This window comes from Trichosurus vulpecula, chromosome 1, assembly GCF_011100635.1.
Source record: "Trichosurus vulpecula isolate mTriVul1 chromosome 1, mTriVul1.pri, whole genome shotgun sequence".
NCBI lineage: Eukaryota > Metazoa > Chordata > Mammalia > Diprotodontia > Phalangeridae > Trichosurus > Trichosurus vulpecula.
The window spans coordinates 395107064-395114461 of NC_050573.1; positions in this window are offsets into that span (position 1 = coordinate 395107064).

Below are 7398 nucleotides of genomic sequence, written 5' to 3' on the forward strand. Positions count from 1 at the left end.
CTTTCTCCTCACTTCTGCCTAATTAACTTTAATTAACTCTAACTTTAAAGTTGAGCTGCAATGGCATCTCCTTCATAAAGCCTTTCCTAATTCCCACAGCCATTTGGTATATATGTGTGTATGTATATATACATATGTATATATAGTATGTATGTATATACATATATGTGTGTATATATGTGTGTGTATATAACATTATATTATTCTTTGGTATGCATTTATATGATACATAATGTCTCTCCTCCATAGAATGTCAGCTCCTTGAGTACAGGGACTGTCTCATTTTATGTCTAGATATATATAGTTGATGGCACATAGAAGATGCTTATCAAATGCTTGTTGATTGGCTGCAGAGGGATTTTTTTTTTGGTGATTGGTTCCCCCTGTCTCTCAGGCTTAAGTGCAGAGCTCACGCATGGCCCGATCCCACTGCTGATGTTCACAGGAATTTTGGCCTGCTTTACTGCTGACCCAGGCCAAGTTTAGCCTTCCTTAGGCAGCCTGGTGGCCCACCTATCTAGGGGGCTCACCATATTTGTGCCAGATTTAGTGCAGACACCTAACCGGGCTTTAACCCTACCAAGGCTCAGAGTTCCTAAACTCAAGCGATCCATCAGTCTCAGGTGCCCCCAGTAGCAAGGATCACTGGCATTGAAGATCATCTGCTAACTTATAGATCTGTGTCATTGAAATTATAGACCCCTGAATTATTGAAGAACAATGTGCACTGTACTAGGTTCAAACAATGGTTTGAACAGAAGACAAATAAGGAAAGTGGTTAAGCTTAGTGTCAAAACTAATATGTGTGAAACAAGTGCTGCATAATAATGGGCTAAATATCATATGCTCCTAATTACAATTAGGGTAGGAATCTAGAAAAGAAACAGGATACAGGAGGAAGAGAAAACTTCATTGATTGGAGAATCTGAAGCTAGGGCTTTAGGACCAGTGACTTCAAGGGGTCATGTCTCTATTTAAGTGAGGCAGAATGTAAAGTCGCCAGCCTCACTTTCTCTTCCAGAGTGATCGAAGTCCACAGGCAAGATAAAAGTCAGATTGGCTGCCAATGGCCTGGGGTGCAGTGGATGACCTTGGTGTCTCCAATGTCTGGCCAAGCACTAAGCTTCAGCGGCCTTCAGGGCCATTGAAACAAATTGTTGTCATCTGCCCATTCCACAGGGTCAAGTCTTCACATGTTGGGGCAGACATCCCCCTAATTCACGAATGGGTTTGAGGCCTGTCAGTTACCTTCAGCCTGGTTTAGCCCACCTGCTGAAATGCTGAGTGTGACTGTTGCATGTGCTACAGCTTCCTGGGGGAAAGATGAACAGCAAAGGTGGATGAGCAGCCCCGAAAAGGGGTCAGTAAGCCCTCACACCAGAGGTGCTAGTCCTCCCTGAACACCCCAAATCAGTGGCAGGGGTAAGAGAGTACGGTCTGGCAAGAGGCACAGAAGAGGGAGACAAGCCTAAAGACCTGGGTCTTTGGGCAGAATTTATAGTTGCCAGGATCCAGAATTTTAAGGATCTTAGAGATCATCTTACTTACACCTCTCTTACTTTTCAGATAAAAAAGCAATGCCAAGAGAAGTGAAATAATTTGACTTAGGTCATGTAGCTAGTAAGGAGCAAAGCCAAAATTCAAACATTAGGTGCTCTGACTTCAAACCCCGTGCACTTTCCACAAGAAAACAGCAAGGCATATTCGGGGACAGTGAATTGACTGACTTGACTGGAGAGGAACATATGCCTGGAGGAGTAGTGAGAAAAAAGAGTATATGGATAAAATAAAGCCAGTGAAGGAATTTGAATTTGAAATAGTAGCCAATAGGGAGCCACTGGAAGTTTTTGAGTCAACATTGATGTGATAAAGCAATGTTTGGGGAAGATTAATCTGGCAGTGGAATGCTGGAGCTTTGACTTGATTTAAATCCTAGATGGATATGAGCTGTTTGACAAGTTGGAGGGGCAGAGTCAGTGAGGTCATCATCAGGAGAGAAATCCATGTGTTACATGACTGAGATAATCACTTCCCAGAGAATGAGGGTTAAGCAGCTCCATAGGAGGCTGGCTGGGAGAAGGCCAAGACCTCCTAGAGGCCTGAAGCAACTTATCAGCTCAATATTAAAAATGCTTTTGGTGAGACTTCTAGACAGAACAAAGAGAGAGCTTCTGCTGTGCAAAGCAATTAGGGATGAATCCCAAGGCATTTATCTCTAATGGAAACCAACGTCCCAAAAGATACCGGGCAGGATGATCCCAGAGATGGCATAGCAACCTTCATTGAGGAAGTCTCGGTAAACCTATCAGCAGCCTGAGTGTGAGATCAAGCTGGGTCCCATAAAGCTTTACTTTCCACGTTTCTTCTAGTCCATACTCTCAAAGAGGGATAATTTTGCACATGAATGAGTCTGGTGGTTTGATTCAGAAGCTGTCACAAGTGATTAAATTAGCAATTTTTTCTAGTCCACTTTAAAAATAGCCAAGCACCAGGCACTGGTGATGTCAGCCCATTTGATAATTCATCTACTACCTTTATTATTTAATGTTTCAGACATACGACTTTCATCTTCCTAACTATAAGTGCCCTGCTCTCATGGAGCTCAGGTTCTACTAAAGGAGACATGTACATAGATAAGTATATACATAGAGAGAATAAAGACAGGAGTGAGGAAGGGCTCTGGTAGTTGGGTGGGAACTGAAGTTCTGGGGTTGTAATTTTTCTACAGCATGGGATCAGGACCTTATCTTATACTTCTTAATATTGTGCTAAGACAGTCCCATATATCCAGTAGACACTCAGTAAATATCGGTTAAATGAATGAGAGAAAGACTAATCAATCAGCAAATATTTATTAAGTACCTACGAGGTGTCAAGAACTGTATTAAGCATGGGGCATACAAAAAGAAGCAAAAGATAGTACCTGCCCTCAAGGAGTTTATAATCTAATGGGAGAGACAATACGCAACCAAGTATATACAAAGCAAGACATATATAAGATAAATGGGAAATAACTAACAAAGTGGAGACAAGAGGAGTAAGGAAAGGCTGTCTGTAAAAGAAGCGATTTTAGTTGGAACTTAAAGGAAGCCAGGGGAGTCAGTAGGCACAGCTGAGGAGTGAGAGCATTCCAGGCATGAGGAGAGAAATTCTACCTTGTAATCTAGGCCAGTGTTCCCAACCTTTTTGAGTCTTAGGCCCTCTTTCTTCCTTTTCTTTTCTTTTTTTTGCATGGCAATTGGGATTAAGTGACTTGCCCAGAGTCACACAGCTATAAGTGTTAAGCATCTGTCAGATTTGAACTCAGGTCCTCCTGACTCCAGGGCCAGTGCTCTACCTACTGCACCACCCAGCTGCCCCTAGGCCCTCTTTTAATAGCAAAATATTTCACAGTCACCTCTCTGGCAGGTACTTGTATAACATGCAAGCTGTGTCATTTATCATGTTGACTGAAGGTATGCTTATTATATTGTCATGCTATATATCTTTAGAGATAAATAAAGATTAAAATGTCAGTGTTTTGGTGTATATATAGATTCAAAGAGCCCTTGTAATACCTCCATGTCTTCCACCAAGGGTCTGAGCCCACAAGTTCGGAACCACTAATTGTATGACCAGTCTTTACTTCCTTATGCCTTTGTTACCTTACCCCCAACCTTGATCCTTCTCCTTTACCTTCCAGGTGGAACAATGAATTAGGCTCAGTTTGTAGGCAGGTGGCTGAGAAATGATTTATCTTAAGTGAAAACTGTACAGTAGGGATGTTATTTATTTTCTTTTCATTTGTATCTCCTTAGGGATAAACTGCTGGTTGAAATGCTTTGAGGTCTAGGGATTCGAAAGACTGAGTTGACCTTGTAGTGTTGTTTAACTTAGAAATCAGCAGACAATGGGGCAGCTAGGTGGCACAGTGAGTAGGGCACCGGCCCTAGAGTCAGGAGGACCTGAGTTCAAATCCAGCCTCAGACACTTGACACGTACTAGCTGTGTGACCTTGGGCAAGTCACTTAACCCCGATTTCCCTGCCAAAAAGAAATAAAAAAAAGAAATCAGCAGACAAATTCCTTCTACTTTCTAGAAGTTAGCAGTAGGGAGGAAGGAAGGTTATATGTTCTACATAGTATGACTTACTAAACTAGTTAGAGTATGAGAAGAGGTACTCAAAATGGCACTGACACACTAGTCCTAGTGTTACATAGAAATCACTCATTGACTTGGAAATTCTCTTTGTTTTGGTTACATCTCAGATTCCAGGGTGCCTAATCCTTCTTCCTTCTTCCTCTACCACAGCTCAAAGAACTCCGATCCATTCCAAATAAAGCCATGCTTATCTCTCCATTCAGCATATCAGCATGTTTTGATGTCTTGGTTATCTGCCAAGAAAACTTAAGCATACCTCTGTCCTTGTCCCTCTCTCCTAAAGCTCATCTATCTCAGTTTTGTCTCCCCACCAGGTAAATAAACCTCCTAAAGATGCAAAGCCAATCTGGCCTAGTTGATGGAACTTTCTTAACTTCAGGCCCCAGTGATCTGTTACTTTGCACTAAAGGGTGGCAAGGGATCAGTCTGTTGTTTCTGCAAACGCTAACAGCCCATGCCTCTGGCAGGGCTAGCGATGCTGCTGTTTATATCCCTCAATTGAAAGGTCCTTGAGTGCAAGGACTAGTTCATTTCATCATTTCTTGTGTAACCCCAGAGTCATGCATGTAGTTGACAATTAATAAATGCTTGTTGGACACGATTCGTTCACCATCCAAGTTCCATGTCTAAAGAATCTTAGCCTTGCTTTGATTTTTTCATTCTGCAGATCCTTAGAATCAGAGATTTAGAAATGAAAACAACCTCAGAGATCATCTCACTTGATGCCTTCATTTTACAGAAGAAAAGAAAACCAGGATCTAGAAAGGTCACTCAGTTTCATAGCTTTGGTATCTTCCTTGACTCCTCCCTTTTCTTCACCCCTCATAAACAGTCATCAAATCTTGCCATTTTTGCCCTACTCACACTGTCACCGCCTTAGTTCATACCTCCATTACTAAGATTTTTGCCATATTATTGGCTTCCTCTCCTGGTGGTACAGTGAATAGAGTGCCCAGTCTGGAGTCAGGAAGACTTTTTGCCATATTATTGGCTTCCTCTCCTGGTGGTACAGTGAATAGAGTGCCCAGTCTGGAGTCAGGAAGACTTAAGTTCAAATGCAGCCTCAGACACTAGCTATGTGACCCCAGGCAAGTCACTTTACTCTGTTTGCCTCGGTTTCCTCATCTGTAAAATGAGCTGGAAAAGGAATGGCAAACCACTCCAGTATCTTTTCCCAGAAAATCCCCAAAGGGGTCAGATATGACTAAATGACAACAGCTACCTCCATTATCTCCCCACTCCAGTCTGTCTTCCACACAGCCATCAAAGTGATTTTTTTGAAGCACAGTTATGACTATGTCACTCCCATATTCAAATTCCAGTAGCTTCCTACGACAGCTAAGACGAAATAGAAACTCTTCTTTCAATCAATCACTTAAATTCCCTCGCAACCTGTCCCCAACCTATCTTTCCAGCCTTACAGCATACTACTTCCTGCTCCCATCCTTTCACTCTGCAATCCAGCCAAACAGGCCTTCTCTCTTTCTCACAGATGACGATTCATTCCTATCTCTGTGCCTTCTTACTGGCCATTCTCCACACCAGAAATATGGTTCCTTCTCTCTTCCACCTCATAGAATCCCTCTCTTCTTCCAAGACACAAAATACTACCTTCTATGTGAATCTTTTCCTCGTCTCCCCAAGTACTAATGCCCACCCTCCCTAACGAATTCTGTTTATGCTCGTACGTCCTTGATGTCTCCTCTGTTGGAATGGGAGCCTAGTACCTGACACAATGCCTGGCACATAGTAGGACCTTACTAAATGCTTGTTGATCGATTGATCAATTGACCAATTATCCAAGATCACACTGGAATGACGTAGTAGGGCTGGTTTTTTAACCCAGAACCTCTGCCTCAAAATGAAGTATTCTCTCTCCCGTACTACCTACCTACCTACTGTGCCCATGTGATTTGAGGAAAGAAAGAGGAAAATAATCTGTTTGACTTTTCGTAAAGCCATGAAGCTTTCTTCTCAGTTTGATTAGTAATAAAAACACAAGTGCAGACCAAAAAGTCACTTCTACTGTTGTTTTTCTGTGTCAGACTCCTGATCAGCCTGCTATGGTGAGTAATCCAGTTGAAGGTCTGTTATTGTACCTGACACCAATTAGACTCTCACCTCTCTGTGAAGCTGGAACCAATTGCTGCTTATAGGCAGAAGGGAACCCAAATACAAATGGCTCTCAGGATTTCCTGTTATTCCTGATTGATTTTTGAGATGCTGGACTAATATCATACTTTTGGTTTTTTGGCCATAATTAAACACATGTGAAATGGCACAACACTGACTTTGCCAGGGATTGTTTTGACAATGCTTCCAAATGAAACACTTCATGGAAGAGAAATTACTACATAACAGTGTTGTTCCTAATGGTCTGTGTCCATAGTGATATATCACACTGATTGTGTGGCTATTTGAGAAATGCCAAAATATGTAAATCCATCAAAATAATTTATATAGCTTGGGCCGGCTTGTTTGATTATTCTCATTTGCTTCCATACTTCAGAAAAAATAAATAAGCTTTGGGGGCAGGGGAGGCAGCAGGTCTGGATGGAGCCAGTTGGTTAGACTACTGCATCTGAGAATGGCCCTAGACACTTGAGGAAGGGTGGGGGTTTGAGTTTAACACAAGATGTAGAGTCATGCTAACTGTACGGTATGTCTCCATGTGCCAGAAAGCCTGGTTGTTGGCCAAGAAACCATAATATATTCAGGACTTTATTTTAATTTTTGTAATTTTTTCAAAACTGCAGTGAAAGCCAAACAGCTTCAAAAAGATTTGAAACCAAAATGTTGTGTCCCCTGCCTCTCCACCCCATGCTTCCACCTCTTCCACTGCTGTAAGAAGCACATCAATAGAAGCTAGCTGAAGACTATCACTCTTTTTGTATTGCTGTTGGTATAGGTGTCATAGAGTGCTCGGCCTGGAGTTCACATGTAACCTCAGACACTTACTAGCTGGGTGACCCTGGGCAAGTCACTTAACCCTGTTTGCCTTAGTTCTGGATCTGTCAAATGAGCTGGAAAACAAAACTGCAAACCATTCCAGGATTTCTGCCAAGAAAACTCCAACTGGGGTCATGAGGAGTCAGACACAACTGAAAAACAACTGAATAGCCAATTAGATGCAACTTAGATGCACTCTTCATGAATTTGAGGGCTAAGTTCGAAGTTTAAATACTAGCAGAGTGCAAACATGCTCTTCCAGACCTATAGGATTGTAGGACTAAGGATAATCATCAGATCACAAATTTA